We start from the raw sequence: 19626 nt of genomic DNA, 5'->3' as shown, positions 1-19626 counted from the left end.
AACATCAGCTCTTTACTCCCTTCCATAGATGCCGCCTGGTTCCTTAAGGTTGTCATAGCCAGTGGAGGTAGTGGGGAAAATCTCCCCACCTACTAAATGCTCCCATTGACAATTGTCTCAAACAGTCACTGATAACCAGGTGCAGCTCCTGACCTTCATGTGTGGCTTAGCTACTAAGACTGGCAGAATTGTTTCTACTGACAGGAGAAGGGGCAAGGGTGTGTTGCTGGCACTTTTAAACCAGTCGCTTCAGGCAGAGATGGGGCTCTTCCGCCGTGGTTGGCAGCACGTCTAGGAGAAGGAAATCTCCACTGCCTTGCTGCTATACCCACTCATGGGAAAGGCATCAGGAGTAAACCCCAAGGAAAATCCGAAGGCAGTCCTACATTGAGTTCAACGCTGACTGGCAACCTCCGTGACGCCACTGGTGCCAAACTGTATCGGTCTCTGCCCTTCCTTTGGATTCATCAGCTGTGTGGAGAGGGGCAGCCTGCTGCACGGGCAACAGTTTACTCTCCATATCGTACTGCCCTGGTTTTTTTGTACTGATTTGCATATCACGTAGACAGCTAGGACGCAATATCCCCCCAACCAACCAAGGGTCTCAAGCTGCTGCCCGACTTGCTCAGTGGCTCCAGTGTTTTGTGTATGTTGCTCTGGATTTCCAGCACCTGCAGAATCTCGTGTTCATAATTATAGTTCTGAGCTGCTTCTAATTTCTTGTGTTATGCAAAGTACTCTGACATATGTAATTGTTTCCATAGTAACCACTTCCATTTGAAGGCAATTGTGTACACTTCAGCGCTGTTCATTACTCTGAAGCCACTGGTGGGCCAAATCCACACATGAAATTGCCTCAGCAGTTTGTCAGGTAGACACTACAACTTCAGTTATTGCTATCTAATATAGACCACAGTCTCACCAATCTCACGCTCTGTTTCAAAGACTTTGCTATGCCCTTTTGTGTTATTTCCATCACATGTTCAGCAGGGAAGAGTGAGCTCACATATTGCTACAGCGATACAAAGAAGGACTGTGACTAATAAGGCTGGTTCTTTCGATGCAACACACACAAAATGCTGGAGGAACTCAGCAGGCCAGGAAATGAACAAACAGTCAACGTTCAGGGCAGAGACCCTTCTTCAGGACTGGAAAGGGAGGAAGACGGCAGAATAAAAGGATGGGGGTGGGGAAAGAGGGCAAGCTGGAAGGTGAAGCCAGGTGGGTAGGAAAGGTAAAGGACTGGAGAAGAAGGAATCTACTAGAGGGGGAGAGTAGACCGTAGGAGAAAGGCAAGGAGAAGGAGAACAGGGGGAGGTGATAGGTGGGTGAGAAGAGGCAAGAGGTCAGAATGGGGAAAGAAACAGAGGGAAGGGAGGAGAAATTGATATTCATGCCATCAGGTTAGAGGCTACCCAGGCGGAATACAAGATATTGCTCCTCCACCTTGAGGGTGGCCTCATCATGGCACAAGAGGAGGCCATGGGCTGACATGTCACAGAACAGGAACTGGAATTACCGTGCTTGGCCGCCAGGAAGTTCCACTTTTGGCGGAGAGAGCGGAGGTGCTTTGTTCTTTCAAAGGCACAACGGCACAAGCATCTTCTGTCTGTCCTGCTGAATTTGATAATAAGATATCTTGACTCTAGAAAGCCGAAAGTACGGAGAAATTTTACAAGGATGTTGCTGACACTTGAGGACCTGAGTTATATGGTAAAGTTGTATAGGTTAGACCTTTATCGTCCAGAGTGTAGGAGCATGAAGGGAGATTTGTTAGAGGTGTTAAAAATTATGAGGGCATTTCCACTGAGGTTGGGTGAGACTAGAACTAGCGGTCATGGGTTAAGGGTGAAAGGTGAAATGTTTAGGGGAAACTTCCTCACTCAAAGGGTGGGGAGAGTGTGGAACAAGCTGCCAGTGGAAGTGGTGGATGGAGGTTCAATTTCAACATTTGGTTAAGTACATGGATGGAAGGGGTTTGGAGGGCTTTGGTCTGGGTTCAGGTCAATGAGAAAAGGTAGAATAATACAGTATTAGATGGCCCAAGGGTCCTGCTTTTGTGCTGTAGTGTTCTATGACTCTAAGTTGAACAGAATGTTTATAGTTTTCCCTCACGGGCCATCAGAAGAAGCTATAGAATGGAGTGAACTGCCCAGGTTACCAAGAGACCTGCAGAACACTGTGATCTTTCAAAGCTAGCAACTCAGTCTGCTAAGTATTTAAGGCTTTCAAGGTTCTGCCCATCCCAAAACATTTGGCACCAGGTCACAGAGCTGAAATTTCTCTCTTTGACCACAGATAGGAGCTCTGCCACTGTGGTAACATTACTGAGATGGCACAGCTATCTCCCAGAATATGAAACAAACACGTGAAGGTGATAATAGCCAAAATTACTTATTACTGCAATCATAAAACCACTATTGGCACTATTAAATAAAAGATTTCAACCCTGTTGTTTTATTTTGAGTAGAGAATTCTGACAGTGTTAAGTAGCTTTAGAAGAGGTTGTATTATACCCAACCACTTTGAAAGCACTAGAGGAAGTACTGCTGTCAACTCTACATTCCTGCAGTAGCGGCAGGAAAGAAATAATGGAGATATTTGCCTGGCACTGGTTATGCACAGCTGTACCCTGACCTTTTAAGTGTTGTATTATGACAAGGTTGTAGTTTCAGGAATACAAATGTAGTTCAAGTTCCCAAGTCCTGTGCTGGATAATTGGAGTAAAATTAAAATATGTACAGTATTTGGATTGTACAGTTCTTCTGAAAAGCTCATTCAGACTCATTGGCTTTACTCTTCATAGCCTGCTCCATGAACAAAAATAAGCAGAAGTAATATGCATTTGCAACTGCCTCCTTTATGCAGGAGAATGTAAAAGGTTTGGCAGTGCCTCGAGTTAGTCTGGCTCAATCAAAAGGCCCCTTAGTTGGATATACAGGGTGCTAAACGAAGAATATCCCTCGTGGACACAGCCAGCTCCATCGTAGGCACAGCTGACCCACCATCAGGGATATCTTCAAGAGGTAATGATTCAAGAATGATGAATCCATCATTAAGGATCCTGACTGTCCAGGACGTGCCTTCTTCTCAACACTGCCATCAGGGTGCGAGGTACAGGAGCTTGAAGACACACACTCAGCCATTCAGGAACAGTTGCTTCCCCTCTGTCATTAAATTTCTGAATGATCCACGAACCCACGGGCACTACTACATTAACACTCAAAACGACAGAAGAACTCAGCGAATCCGGCAGCATTTGTGAAGGGAAACGAACAGTCAAAGTTTCTGGTTGAGACCCATCATATTGCTGGAGAGGGAAAGGGCAGCAACCAGAATGAAAAATGACGGGGTAAGGGAGGAGCACGAGCTGGCAGGTAACAGGTGAGTCCAGGTGAGAGGAAGAAGGTAGGTGGGCGAGGGGAGTGAGGGAATGAAAGGAAATGCTGTGAGAAGCTAGAAGGTGATAGGTAGATTTGGCAAAGGGTTCAAGAAAACAAAATCTGATAGGAGAAGATTGTGGACCATGAAATAAAGGAAAGGAGAGGGGGATCCAGAAGGAGGTGATAGGCAGGTTGTGAGGGTGAGGGAGAGAAAGAGAAAGGGTGAGGGGCCATAGGAATAAGAGAAAACATGGAGCTGGGAAGGAGAACAGGAGGTAGTGATTACCACAAGATAAAGAAATCGATGTTGACGCTGTCTGGTTGGAGAGTACCAAGACAGAATTTGTGGTGTTGCTCCTTCAGCCTGTATCTGCCCTCGTCATGGCACTGGAGGTGACCATGGACAGGCTCATCAGTGAGGGTAATGGGAAGTGGAACTGAAATGGGTGGCCACCGGGACATGCTGGCTCCTGTGTCCGAAGGAGCAGAGGCGCCTTGGGTCCCGCTGATAGAGATGAGGCCGCACTGGGAACTCTGGATGCAATAAGTGGCACTGACGGATCCACAGGTGAAGTGCCACCTCACCCAGAACAACTGTTTAGGGCCCTGAGGGATGAGACGGAGGGGCAGGGTAGCACTTAGAACAGTTGCAGGGATAAGTGCCAGGAGGGAGATCGGTGGGGAGGGACGAGCAGACAAAGGTGTTACAGAGGGAGCAATCCCGACGAAAAGTGGGGACGGGACGGGGGGGGGGGTGCAGCAAAAGATGTGCTAATAGTGGGATCCTTGTCTTCACCTACCACTCCACTAGCCTCCACATCCACACATCATTCTCCATCACCATATAACCATATATAACCATATAACAATTACAGCATGGAAACAGGCCAACTAGGCCCTTCTAGTCCGTGCCGAACTCTTACCCTATCCTAGTCCCACCGACCTGCACTCAGCCCATAACCCCCCATTCCTTTCCTGTCCATATATCTATCCAATTTAACTTTAAACGACAACATCGAACCTGCCTCAACCACTTCTGCTGGAAGCTCATTCCACACAGCTACCACTCTCTGAGTAAAGAAGTTCCCCCTCATGTTACCCTAAACTTTTGTCCTCTAATTCTCAACCCATGTCCTCTTGTTTGAATCTTCCCCACTCTCAATGGAAAAACTCTAACCACGTCAACTCTATCAATTCCCCTCATAATTTTAAACACCTCTATCAAGTCCCCCGCTAACCTTCTACACTCCAAAGAATAAAGACTTACCTTGTTCAACCTTTCTCTGTAACTTAGGAGATGAAACCCAGGCAACATTTTAGTAAACCTCCTCTGTACTCTCTCAATTTTATTGACATCTTTCCTGTAATTCGATGACCAGAACTGTACACAATACTCCAGATTTAGCCTTACCAATGGTTATACAAATTCAACATTACATCCCAACTCCTATACTCAATGCTCTGATTAATAAAGGCCAGCAAACCAAAAGCTTTCTTCATCACCAGCCATCTCTCCTTTGGGATTCCACCACCAGACATGTCTTTTTCTCTCCCCGCTCCTGTTTCCTTGTGCAAACTCCACGCAGCACTGGAGTTGAGGACTGAACCCAGGTTACTGGAGCTGGGAAGCAGCAGATCCACTAATGCCATTACTATGCATTGGTTAGTGAGGTAAATATTGGCCAGGACAATGGAATTCCACAAGTCACTCCTTTTTTTTAATCCAACCTGTGAAGGAAAGTGGGGCCTCAGTTTAATATATCTTCTAAAAAGAAAGGAAGTTCAAAGTAAGTTTATTATTAAGTAAATTTCTTGCAGGGGTTTGCAGTAGAACAAAGAAACACATAGAATGAAAGAAAAACTGGACACTAACATAGACTGACAATGTGCAAAAGAAGACCAAGTTGAACAAGTTAGGTCTTTATGGTTGAGCAAGTTAGGTCTTTATTCTTTGGAGTGTAGAAGGTTGAGGGGGAACTTGAGAGAGGTGTTTAACATTATGAGGGGGATTGATAGAGTTGACGTAGAGAGGCTTTCTCCAGTGAGATTAGGGGAGATTCAAACAAGAGGACATGAGTTGAGAGTTAAAGGACACAAGTTTAGGGGTAACATGAGGGGGAACTTCTTTACTCAGAGAGTGGTAGCTGTGTGGACGAGCTTCCAGCAGAAGTGGTTGAGGCAGGTTCGATGTTGTCATTTAAAGTTAAATTGGATAGATATATGGACAGGAAAGGAATGGAGGGTTATGGGCCGAGTGCAGGTCGGTGGGACTAGGTGAGAGTAAGAGTTCGGCACGGACTAGAAGGACCGAGATGGCCCGTTTCCGTGCTGTAATTGTTATATGGTTATATGTTATATGGTTAAGACAAACTGTACAAATGCTTCTGCCAAGCATTGTGGGTAAGCTATGTTGGTGCCAGGATGTGTGGCAACACTTGTGGCTGCTCCCAAGCACATCCTCGAGTGTGTTGGTTGTTATCACAAATGACACATTTCACAGTATTTTTCCAATGTATGTATGAATCTACACAGCCTCATAGCTGTCCCCCAGCACAAAAAAGGACACATCAGAGGTTGATCATCTGGGTCTCAACCATATGAAGGAAGCAGAAGTGTAAAATAAAAGTTTAAGCATTTTTAAAAAAAATTAAGCCAACCTTCTACCTCATTTAATTGTTTGCCCAAAGTATTTGTTCTTTTGACCGATCCATTATACAAATGATTATATGGGCAATGTTAACCAATTTGAGTTCCTCCATCCCTCTCCTAACCCAAAATCCAGAGACCTTGACGAAGGCTCAGGTCTCACTCAGTTAGAGGCTTCCCTTCATTCAGCCATCCAGTTACGACACAAAGTCTTGGTGGAGCTGGATTGCTGAATAGTGGCGTTGCACACTGATAAAAGTTTGAGATTCCAACTTTCAGCAACTCCGTAAGGAACTAAGATCATCAGTGAGCAGGAAATGGGACGATTGCCAGTGCAGAAATCAGCAGGCAACCCCACCAAATGGCTGCCTTCCAGAGGAAATGAGGCTTCATCCGGGCCGTCACTGCTGGGCAAAAATAGGGGAGGGTTGGTGGACTAAATTGCAATGAAAGAGATTTTAATTACTGAGCAAGTGATCTGGTGAAAGTGCGCTGAAGGTCACTAATCCGAGGAAGAAACGCTGCCGTCAAAGCTTCATTCCTTCTGTAGATTAGTTTTACAAATAATTTCCGCATTGAGTTCCTGTGTAATGCCTCAGTTCTTATGTTAATTACTGCACTCCCCTCAGTGGGGAGCCTCACACAAACAAAACATTGTTGCCAGGAAACGGCAGGGAATCAAGCAAAATTGGAAGAAAAGAAGAGGTCTGGTGGGATTAATGGATTCTTGAAAACAGGTCGAGAGCTTGAAAAGTTGTTCACCGTCCTCATGAAGAGTTTGCGTAAGGCCCTCAATTCATCTTCCCAAACATCATTATTACTCATCCCAGCTTCATTAATTTGCCTGCTTTATCTCTCAGAATATCTGAAATGGTTAATAGGTGCACTCAGTTTCACAAAGTTCACAAGTTCATCTGACATCACCGACATCCTAAAATAAATTTATGTTGCTGGGTCCTCAGCTGTCTGTAGAGATCATGGGCCCGAGTTAATGAGAGGGAAGGCAGATTCTTCCCTGAACTGGTACTTCATCATCACGAAGACCAACAGCTTCTGGAGTAACCCATTCACAGACCCTGCACCAATTTGTTACATCAAGGAGAACCAACAGATCAAAAGGGCGAGAGCCCTGGGCTCCTCGTTATCTTCATTATCTCCTCGGATAATCCTATTGGACTACTTTGAGGGGAGTCCTGGTTAATACCTATGCCTTCCCTATGTACGGGGTCTTTTTTTTTGGGTATGTTAAATTTAAAATGGCTTCTTTGTTATGTTATACTGGGGAATGCTTCTTTGTTATGTTATACTGGGGAATGCTTCTTTGTTATGATAAATGCTGAGAAAGTCTCCAGCTAGACATTTGCTTGGGTTAATACAGACAGCAGGGTGCTATTAGCCAGTGGGTGTTCATGTTATGTGATAACGCTGTCTCATATGACTGGGGACGGGGTTTTTGGCAGGGAGTCGGAGGAGAGAGGGGGAGTCGGAGGAGAGACGGGGAGGACGGAGGAGAGACGGGGAGTCGGAGGAGAGACGGGGAGGACGGAGGAGAGACGGGGAGGACGGTGGAGAGACGGGGAGGACGGCGGAGAGACGGGGAGTCGGAGGAGAGACGGGGAGGACGGCGGACATGCGGAAAGGTTCCGGTGGATCACTCCGGGTGGTCCCGAGCCGTGAGTCAACAGGATCCGGGTGGTCGTCAGGAATTTATTGAGCTCCAACGGTTGTGCACGAAGAACTTGGACTTTGATAAGTCTGGCGCCTTTTTTTCCATTACTTCCTTCTCTGTATCGAATTTATATTAATTTCATAGACTTAGTAATATCTATAAAATGTACTTGGTAAAACGTACTGGGTGTGCTGGCTGATGATTGATGTTTGGGATTGATTTGGGTGGCAGTGGTGCAGCGACCGACTCCGTGGGAAGCGTTCAGGCAGGTGCTGGGTGGGATTTCCCCTAGACATATATGAGCCAATATAACTGAGCGTTACACCTATCACAAAAAGATCACTATCATAGCCCTGTTACTGAAATGGCTGTGTACCTGTTTGCTCTATTACAACACGGCCAGTTTCCACCACAATGCCAAGGGTCGAAGCCCAAGTGTCAAATCAAACGTTCAGAAGTCAGGGCCCATAGGCTGGAGCCCCAGTTCTGCAGACCACTGCGAGTCCACTGAGGTAATCAAAGCCCAACGTCTGCACGTCCACGTCCGAATCAAGAGTCCAAATCGGGGTCCGCTGGGGGCTGAAGACCGAAGAATACGGGCTGTCTTGGGGTTAGATGACAGTGTTTGTGTGAGGGAACGAGGGAGGAATGGGGTTCATTTTGCTGTTGTTCTTTTGTTGTGTGTTGTGTTCTGTATTGTTCTGCCAAGCATTGTGGGTAAGCTATGTTGGTGCCAGGATATGTGGCAACACTTGTGGCTGCTCCCACGCACACCCTCGAGTGTGTTGGTTGTTATCACAAATGACACATTTCACAGTATTTTTACAATGTATGTATGAATCTATTTCCTCAAACACGCATTGCGATGTCCTAAGCTCATGAAATGCAAACTTTGCTTTTTATTTGTAATCACAACAGAGGTATCAGAAGGTGGTGGATCTGAATCATTTCCTCAAATATTCTTCAGGAAATCTGAAGAGCCATCCAAAATTACAATAACCAGTCTAAAGAATATTGTATGAAAAAAAACCTAGAGGAAAAAGAAAAAATGGCTCCTTGCAATTTAAATAAAGGTAAGAAGTTTGTCTTAGGATAGATTCGTTGGTTCTACAAAGGCAATCTGCTGATTAAACAAAGCCAACAATAAAATATTCATTTCCCCCTGAAACACAGATTAAGGAAATAGCTGCTGTTCAAACTGAAAGCAATAGATTAGTTAGTGGTTTTTCTATCTAATATTTTGTGAATTAAGTTATAAGTAGATTTTCCCTTATAATTATTTTATAGGAACAGAACAGAACGAATATAGCAGCCCAAGCATGAGAACATCTGCAGATGCTGGAAATCCAAAGCAACACACACAAAATGCTGGAGGAACTCAGCAGGTCAGGCAGCATCTATGGAAAACAAAAAAAACATTGCGAGCCGAGACCCTTAATCAGGACTGGGTGGGGTGGGGGGGGGGGGTGCCTGAATTAGAAGGTAGGTGAGGGGAAATATAGCTGCCCATGCACACACAGCCAGATTCTAGAACAGGGCTTTGGGAAGGAGATTACTGTAATTGTACAAGGGTAAAAATTGGCCAGAACTCCCCAGGTAGCCCTGCAGATCTTCTTGGGAGAACAGTCCTCAGACATCTGCTCTTCCCTCATATGCATCAGGACAATAGTTCATCAGTTAGGAGGACAAACAACGCATCAGCTTAATATCTCAATGGAGAGATGGCACCTCACCAGGGTGTTGCCATTTTGTCAGACACTGGAGCCTCGTTAAATATCATGGCTTTGAGCCTTATCTAAAGTCTTACTTAGAATGCTAGTCTTGAGTTCCTAGTCTTTTGAGGTGGTACAATTGTGTAGAGAAGTACAGCACCAATGCCCTATTTAAATTTGCCGATGACGCCACTATGATTGGCCGAATCAAAAATGGAGACAAATCAGCATATAGGAGGGAGATTGAGAATCTGGTTGAATGGTGCCAAAACAACAACCCCTCCTTCAGTAAAACCAGACAGCTTATTATTGACTACAGGAGGAAGAAGCCAGAGGTCCGTGAGCCAGCCCTCATTAGGGGATTGGAGGTGGAAAGAGTCAGTAACTGTAAATTTCTCAGCATTATTACATCCGAAGACCTGTTCCGTGACCAGCATGTAAGTGCCATCACAGGGAAGCCATGGCAGTGCCTCTACTTTCTTAGAAGTTTCCATAGACTTGGCACGTCATCTAAATCTTTGACAAACTTCTACAGATACACAGTGGAGAATATCCGAACTGGATGCATCACAGGCACCACCAATGCCCAAGATCAGAAAAGTCCACAGAGAGTGATGCACAGGCAAAGCGCTCCCACCATTGAGCACATTTACAGGGAGCACTGCCACAAGAAATCAGCGTCCATCATCAAAGACCCCCATCATCCAGGTCCTGCTCTCTTCTCGCGGAACAAGCCCGACAACCATCAGGCTCCTAAACTGCTGTGGATAACTTCACTCACCTCAGCCCCGAATTGATTCCACAATCTACAGATCCACTTTCAAGGACTCTACAACTCATGTTCTCAGTACTATCTTTTATTATACTTGCACAATTTGTCTTCTTTTGCATGTTGCCTTTTTTGTCGGTCTTTATTTATGTATAGTTTTTCATAAATTCTATTGTATTTCTTTATTTTCTTGTAAATGCCTGCAAGAAAATAAATCTCAGGGTAGTATATGGTGACATATACGTACTTTGATAATAAATTTACTTTGACTTTGCCCTGAGCAAAATTATGAATGCAAGTCACGTGGTTAAGGATAAAATTACGCAAAGTGTCTAGCACGATGGAAGCAACATGTGCCGTGTGAGCTCTGTGCTATTGGACTTACACCGTTTTTGTGTGTCCTTTAACACTCAGGTAAGCAGAACTTACCAGCGTTACAGCAGTATCCACGATTCATCTTAGGAAATTTTATAGCTACCTTACAATTACAACTAACAGCAGTGAATGGTTGAAGGGAGGTAGCTGTGGTCGGCATGAACTGGTTGGGCCAAAGGGCCTGTATTCGTGTTGTATTTCGCCAAGGTTCTATAAAAAGGCCAGACTCAATAGTGCTTAGTGAGGATAACTGACGCAAAATATGGGTCAGGGAAACCTTCAAGTGAAGGAGGCTATGAGACGCCTTGCTGAACTGAAGGAGCCAGTTGATACAGCACTGAATTGATCAAGTGGAAGCAAATGTCTTGAGGACAAATTGTTCCAAATATTCCATGACCAACGAGTACAGTGCTTTTCCAGATATTCAAACCACACCAGAGTATGTTATGCATGTTCAGTCTAATTTAGTTTGGCAGCTGTAGTACTTACCAAAAATTATTAATGACGTAAATATTAAACGTTTTATGGTTCTTGAGGAACTCAGGCTCAAAGCTAATGACCTGGAATCTGAGCTTCAAATACTGCAATGCATCCGGGAGGGTAGGGTTACCTGGTCACTGTGTGACAAGAGGACGCCACACTCATTCAATTAGCTACTTCAAACTACGTCTGTGCCCAGGGACAAGAGGGCGTGACTGCGAGCAAGGATCCAAGCGGTAGCGCTGAAGGAGCTTCAGCCCTTGGGATTGCTCAGCAGGTCTAAGATTGTTGTTTTCTGTGAGGATAAGAGTGAGAGATGTAGGAAGGAAGAGAAATCGAACCATTTTTGCCAGCAATTCAACAGGGGGAAGAGAAATGAAGTTGTAATTGGAGATAGGGGAATAGACACAAGTCTCTCTTGCAAGGTTTATGTTATCAGGCAGCTGCCTGGGTTCAAGACATATCACCTGACCTGCAGAGGAATTTGGAGTGGGAGGGGAATGATCCAGTTGTCATGATCTAGGTGGGCCAACAACACTGGAAGAACAAGGAAGAAGGTCCTGCTGAGAGAACTTGATGAGATAGAGACTAAATTAAAACACATAACCAAAAAGGCAATGATCTTTGGATTGCTACCTGAGCCATGAGCAAATTGCCGCATGGTTAATAAGATCAGGGAGCTAAATGCATGGCTTAGAGATTGGCGTGGAAGAAATGAGTTTGAATTTGTGGGATATTGGCACCAGTATTGGGGAAAGAGAGCTGTTTTGATGGGATGGGGTTTGCCTGAACTATGTTGGGACTAGGGACCTGGTAAATTGTATAACTAGTGCTATGGATAGGGACTTAAACTAATTCGTAGGAAGTGGATTCAACAATTTAGAAAAGTATGGATAAAAGCAAAAGGGAAGGAGAGGTTACTAAGCGCTGCAGAACAAAGACCAAGATGAAATGCTTAGAACAAGTGAAGAATTTAACCAGGTAAAATGGAGACAAAATTGAAAAGAAGCCTGGCGAATACAGGACTGAAGATATATTTGAATGCACACAGTGCACAAAATAAGACAGATAATCTTGTAGCACAGTTATTGGCAGGTATGATGATGTGCGCGTCAGAGTCGTGATGGAAAGAAGATCACAACTGGGAGTTTAACATCCAAGCACACACATTGAATCAAAAGGACAGGCAGTAGGCAAAGGCGGGGGGGGGGGTGACTTCACTGGTAAAAAATCAAAACAAATCCTTCGAACAAAGTGACAAAGATATCGAATCTTTGTGGGTAGAGTTGAGAAACTACAAGGGTAAGAGAACTCTGATTAAGTTATATACAGGGCTCTCTGTACAGTAGATAGGATATGGAGTACAAATTACAACGGGAGACAGAAAAGGTATGTAAAAAAGGGCATTGTTATGATAGCCTTGGGAGATTTTAATATGCAGGTAGATTGGGAAAACCAGGTTGGTCAGGGATCCCAAGAGAAGGAATTTACAGAATTTGCATCTTAGAGCAGTTTATGGTTGAGCCCTCTGGGGAACAGGCAATTCTGAATGTGGTGTTGTGTAATAAACCAGATTTGATTACAAGGCTTAAGGCAGAGGAACCCGAAGGCGGCAAGATCATAATACGACAAAATTCATGGTGCAGCTTGAGGGGGAGAAGCTAAGATCAGATGTATCAGAATTACAGTGGAGTAAAAGTAACTGTAGAAACATAAGAGATAAGCTGGCCAAAACTGATTGGAAGGGGACACCATCAGGGATGATGACAGAGCAGCAGTAGCTGGAGTTTCGGAGTAATTTGTAAGATGCAGGATCACTTCATCCCAAAGAAGAAGAGGCATTCTAAAGGGAGGATGAGGCAACTGTGGCTGACAAGGAAAGTCAAACTGAGTATAAAAAGAAAAGAGAGGGCATACAACATAGCAAAAAAATAGAAGAAATTGTTTAGAAAACAACAGAAGTCAGTGTAACATACATCAAAGTTGCTGGTGAACGCAGCAGGCCAAGCAGCATCTATAGGAAGAGGCGCAGTCGACGTTTCAGGCCGAGACCCTTCGTCAGGAAGTCAGTGTAGTCACTATTACTAAAGAGAAGGTGCTTGAGAGGCTGAAACGTCTGAAGGTAGATAAGTCACTAGGAACAGTTGGAATACACCTCAGGGTTCTGAACGAGGTAGCTGAAGGAATTGTGAAATAATTAAAGATTTAAGTAAATTTATTATCGAAGTACGTATATGTCACCATATACAACCATGAGATTCATTTTCTTGTGGGTATTCACAGTAAATACAAGAAACACAATAGAATCAATGAAAGCCACTATCAGCACTCTTCAGAGACTATCAGTGGTCGCATAACCAAGACTTGCAATATGCACCGGCTGCTCATACGACCATCCACCATCTGCTCCCATGACTTCATGTGACCCTGAACGGGAGGCTAGACAGGTGCAACACCTCCTTTGGTAGAGACGCGTCTCCACCCCGCCAGCCTGCAGAAACAATAGGGACTCTTAACAGACATTTAGATAGGCACATGAATGTGAAGAAAATGGACGGACATACACATTGAAAGCAACACACATAAAAGTTGCTGGTGAACGCAGCAGGCCAGGCAGCATCTCTAGGAAGAGGTACAGTCGACATTTCGGGCCGAGACCCTTCGTCAGGATTAACTGAAAGAAGAGCTAGTAAGAGATTTGAAGGTGGGAGGGGGAGGGGGAGATCCAAAATGATAGGAGAAGACAGGAGGGGGAGGGATGGAGCCGAGAGCTGGACAGGTGATTGGCAAAAGGGATATGAGAGGATCATGAGACAGGAGGTCCAGGGAGAAGGAAAAGGGGGAGGGGGGAAAAGCCCAGAGGATGGGCAAGGGGTATAGTGAGAGAGACAGAGGGAGAAAAAGGAGAGAGAGAAAAAGAATGTGTGTATATAAATAAATAACGGATGGGGTACGAGGGGGAGGTGGGGCATTAGCGGAAGTTTGAGAAGTCAATGTTCATGCCACCAGGTTGGAGGCTACCCAGACAGAATATAAGGTGTTGTTCCTCCAACCTGAGTGTGGCTTCATCTTTACAGTAGAGGAGGCCGTGGATAGACATATCAGAATGGGAATGGGATGTGGAATTAAAATGTGTGGCCACTAGGAGATCCTGCTTTCTCTGGCGGACAGAGTGTAGGTGTTCAGCAAAACGATCTCCCAGTCTGCGTCGGGTCTCACCAATATATAGAAGGCCACATTGGGAGCACCGGACACAGTATCTCACCCCAGCCAACTCACAGGTGAAGTGTTGCCTCACCTGGAAGGACTGTCTGGGGCCCTGAATGGTGGTGAGGGATGAAGTGTAAGGGCATGTGTAGCACTTGTTCCGCTTACGAGGATAAGTGCCAGGAGGGAGATCGGTGGGGAGGGATGGAGGGGAACAAATGGACAAGGGAGTCGCGTAGGGAGCGATCCCTGCGGAAAGCAGAAGTGGGGGAGGGAAGGATGTGCTTAGTGGTGGGATCCCGTTGGAGGTGGCGGAAGTTACGGAGATTTATATGTAGGCAGAAAGGTTTGGTTTAGTTGGCCATTTGATTATGAATTTACTTGGTCTGGCACAACACTGTGAGCCGAAGAGCCTGTTCCTGTGCTGTACTGATTCATAAGACCGCACCTAACAGGCCAGACAAACAATCAATGTGCAAAAGACAAAAAGAAAGAGAAAAAAGAAATAATGACAGAAATTACAAATTTTAGGAAACAATATGTACACTTAGAGTGCACTGCCTAGAACAGGAGGAGGAAGAGGAAAAACAGACATAAAAAATTTACACAACAGTCAGATAAAAGGATATATTTTCATCAACGAATATAGGATTCAGCACCATATGCAAGCATATGCAATTCTGATAAGAAGCACACACCACTAAACTTAAGTGAAAGCAAAACCCAGAAAAAAGAAGAAATTATCACTATAGATGAAAAAATTAACCATTAGACGAGCAAAACCCTCCATGGAAGACATCCCCATGATCTGAACAATCTAGATGTTGACAAGGAAGCATTGAATGCCTGGCTCAGAGTTGGAGACCTGTTCCCAGAAACAGAGGGGTTCCTTGTGGCAATACAGGACCAGTTGGTTAACACAAAATTATCAAAAATATATAATAAGGGACCAACAAATTCAAAATAATAAATACAGAAAAAGCCAAGAGAAACCAGAAACAATCCAACACACTACAAGATCCTGTAGCAGTTTAACTCAATCTGATTACTTACACAGGCTCAATCAAGTGGCAAACATCATTCACCAAAATCTTGCTTTAAAATACAAACTCATAAAAGACACCATACCTTACTATAAACACAAGCCTAATCCAGCTTTAGATTCATATTACAACCAATCCATTATTACAGATAGGACGATCCATAATAACCCTCTAGATATAATATTACAGGATAAACAGGCAAGAACAACTTACATAATAGATATAATCATTCCAAACACCCATAACATACAAAAGTCAAAAAGTGAAAAACACCAGAAATGTACTGAATTGAAAGAGAAAATTTAAAGACTGTGGAACATGAACAGGTATAAACTGTCCCAATAGTAATATCTACAACTGGTATCATCCTAAAGCCAATACGCAATAGCATTAAACAATTACATCTACACAGCAATATTTATGCAAAACTTCAGAAAGCCAAAGTACTAAACACCACTAGAATAGTCTGAAAGTTCTGAGCAATTGAGAACTCAGTGTGCTTGTGTTATGCCCATACCTCAGGTTGTACCAGCTTGAGCTAAGAAGAAATAAAAATGCAATAATAATAATAATAAATAAATAAACAATAAATATCAAGAACATGGGATGAATGGTCCTTGAAGGTGTGTCCGTAGGTTGTGTGTTCAGCGATGGGGTGAGTGAAGTTATCTCCACTGGTTCTAGAGCCTGATGGTTGAAGGGTAACAACTATTCCAGAACCTGGTTGTGTGAGTTCCAAGATTCCTTCCTGATGACAGCAATGAGAAAAAAGCATGACCTGGATGGTAGGGGTCCTTGATAACGGAACAGTATTCCGTGTAGATATGCTCAATGGTGGGTGGGCTTCCCCTGTGATGGACTGGGCTGTATCTTTTTGTAGGCTTTTCCTTTCATTGTATTGGTGTTTCCATACCAATCTGTGATGCAACCAGTCAATATACTCTCCACCGCATGTCTGTAGAAGTGTGTCAAAGTTTTTGATGATCTGCTGAATCTTCGCAAACTTCTAAGAAAGTACAGCCATTGACATGGTTTCTTTGTAATTGCATTTACGTGCTGGACTCAGGACAGAAAATTCAAACTTGCTGACCCTCTTCTCTTCTGATTCCCTGATGAGGACTGTCTCATTGGATCTCTGGTTTCCTCCCCCTGAATTCAATAATCAGCTTCTTGGTCTTACTGACGTTGAGTGGGAGGTTGTGTTGTGGCACCACATGGCCAGATTTTCAATCTCCCTCCTATATGCTGACTTGTCACCATCCTTGATTCAGCCAATGACAGTCAGCAAACTTAACTATGGCATTGGAGCTGTACTTAGCCTCAGGTTCATATGTATAAAGTGAATAGAGCAAGGGGTTAAGCACACAGCCTTGTGGTGCACCTGTGAAGATGTTGATTGCGGAGGAGATGTAGTTGCAAATCTGAATGCCCTAGTGTTCAAGCGTATTGATTAGTTTTGAGGGGATGATAGTATTGAATACCCAGCTGTAGTCAATAAAGAGCATCCTGATGTATATATATTACTAGTGATCTTTCAAGAATCACTAGACTACAGTGTGGTTCTGGAGGACTGGAAGATTGCAAATGTCACTCCACTCCTAATAAAAGGAGGGAGGCAAAAACCAGGAAATTATAGTCCAGTTAGCCTGACTTCAGTAGTTGGCAAAATGTTAGAGTCCATTATTAAGGAGGAGGTTTTGGCGTACATGAAGGCACACGATAAAATAGGTTGAAATCAGCATGGTTTCCATCAGGGGAAATCTTGTTTCCTAAGTCTATTAGAATTCTTCAAAGAAATAAAAGGCGAGATAAATAAAGCAGATGCAGAGAATGTTACTTACTTGGATTTTCGGAAGGATTTTGACAACGTGCCGCACATGAAGCTACTTAACGAGAAAGTACCCAAGGTACTACAGGAAAGCTACTAGCACGGTCGGAAGATTGGCCGACTGGCAGAAGTCAAAGTGTGGGATAAAGGTGGCCTTTTCTGGTTGGCTGCCAGTGACAGTTGGTGTTCCGCAGGGGTTGGTGTTGGGTATGTTACCTTTCATGTTCTATGTTAACGATATGGATCATGAAATTGATGACTTTGTGGCAAAGATAGGTGGAGGGGCAGGTAAGGTTGAGAAAGCAGGGAGTCTGCAGAAGGACTTGGACAGATTAGGAAAATGGGCAATGAAGTGGTCTATGGATTACAGTGCAGGGAAGTGTATGGTCATGTACTTAGGTAGAAGGAATAAAGGCATGGACTATTTTCTAAATGTGGAACGAATTCAGAAATCAGAGGTGCAAAGAGACTTTGGAGTCCTAGTACAGGAGTTCCTAAAGGTTCAAACTTCAAAACAAATTCATGATCAAAGTACGCATATGCCACCAAATGCTACCCTGAAATTCATTTTCTTGCAGTCATTCACAATAGAACAAGAAAACAATAGAATCAATGAAAAACCATGCACAAAGAATGTGCGAAAGAAGGCATCTGTGCAAATAAATAAATAAATACTGAGAACATCAGTTGTAGAGTCCTTAAAAATGAGTCTGAAAGTTGTGTTCAGTCATCACTTCAGTGTTGGGATCAGTGAAGCTATCCACGCTCGTTCAGGAGCCTCATGGTTGAAGGGTAATAACTGTTCCTGAACTGGGTGCTGTGGGACCACTAGGTTTCTGCATCTGCTGCCTGATTGCAGTGGCAAGAAGACAGCATGGCCTGGATGGGGTGGTCTCTGATGATGGAGGCTGCTTTCTTGTGGCAGTGCTCCTTGTACAATGGTGCTCAATGGTGGGGAGTGCCTTTCCTGTGATGCACTGGGCTCTATCCACCACTTTTTGTAGGCTTTTCCATTTTTGGGGATTGGTGTTTCCATACTAGGCCATAATGTAATTAATCAGGATACTCTCCACTGTGCATCTACAGAAGTTTGTCAGAATTTTAGATGACATGCTGAAATTGTGGAAGCTTCTGAGAATGTAGAGGAGATGCTGTGCCTTCTTTGAAATGGCACTTAGGTGCTCTGATATGATAACACCAAGGAATTTAAAGTTACTGAGCCTCTCCATCTCCAATCCCCTGATGAGGACTGGCTCATAGACTCCCAATTTCTTCCTCCTTGTAAAGGTTAGCTTACAGTTCAAGTTGGTAGTAACAAAAGCAAATGAAATGTTAGCATTCATTATGAGAGGACTAGAATATAAAAGCAAGGATATACTGCTGAGGTTTTATAAGTCAGTGGTCAGACCACAATTGGAATACTGTGAGCAGTGTTGGCCCCCATATCAACGAAAGGATATGCTGGCATTAGAGAAGTTCCAGAGGACGTTCACGAGGATAATCCAGGGAATCAAAGGATTCATGCATGAGGAACATTGAAGGCTCTGGTCCTGTACTCACCGGAGTTTAGAAGATAGAGAAGGGATCTAATTGTAACATACTGAATATTGAAAGGACCAGATAGAATGGACATGGAGAAGATGTTTCCAATAGTAGAAGAGTCTAGGACCAGAGGACACAGTCTCAGAATAGAAGGCTGTATCTTTAAAACAGAGATGGAGAAATTTCTTTAGCCAGAAGGTGGTGAATTTGTGGAACTCCTTGCTACAGATGGTTGTAGCGGCCAAGCCACTGGGTGCATTTAAAGTGAAGGTTGATAGGTTCTTCATTAGTAATGGTGTAATAGGTTACAAGAAGAAGGCAAGAGAATGTGGTTGAAAATAAATCAGCTATGGTCAAATGCCAGAGCAGTATCAATAGGCAGAATAGCCTAGTTATGCTCCTTTGTCTTATGGTCAAATACCAATACAATGTCAAGGACCCCATCCTCTAGTAGGGCACATTACATCTCATAGCACCCAGCTCAGAATTCATCAATTTCAGATAACTCTTCTTTCCCTTCTGTATCACAACTAACCATTTTTGCTGAGAGATGATCACCTCAAATACTAACACCATCTCTCTCTCTCTCCCCAGATACCACCTGACCTGTTGAATACTTCCAGCATCCTCTGTTCTGATTTCAGATTTTTAGCCTGTGCATTATTTTGCTTCTCCTTGCGTATATTATACAACTCCAATATTACCTTTCACTTTACCCACTTTTTCTCTCTCCCCCTCTGTATTCAATTGTTTAATCTGTTTGCACTGGATAGATTATCAGGAGCTAACAAGTCCACTCCTTTCTCTCAGCCAGTACCAACATCAGTTGTGTCATTCAGTCTTTCTTGATCTTTTCTGCTTCATAGATATTACCTACGATGGTTTCTACTCTTGGCCACGTAAAGCATTTATGATTTCTAAATTTTATTCTGTACTGATGAAATGCCATTGATTAAACTATTAAACTCCACA

The 19626-nt window shown here is 43.8% G+C and overlaps 1 protein-coding gene across 2 annotated transcripts in view; it reads right to left on the bottom strand.

Annotated features, from left to right (window-relative positions):
• The window catches only part of LOC134338526 (hepatocyte nuclear factor 1-alpha-like), a 228235-nt gene that overhangs the window by 109945 nt on the left and 98664 nt on the right, over positions 1 to 19626 (bottom strand). The gene's annotated exons all lie outside the window — the stretch shown is intronic.

The sequence above is a fragment of the Mobula hypostoma genome, chromosome 27 (assembly GCF_963921235.1).
Source record: "Mobula hypostoma chromosome 27, sMobHyp1.1, whole genome shotgun sequence".
Classification (NCBI taxonomy): domain Eukaryota; kingdom Metazoa; phylum Chordata; class Chondrichthyes; order Myliobatiformes; family Myliobatidae; genus Mobula; species Mobula hypostoma.
The sequence above is the reverse complement of the archived record's forward strand: the minus strand, read 5'-3'. Positions and strand labels throughout refer to the sequence as shown.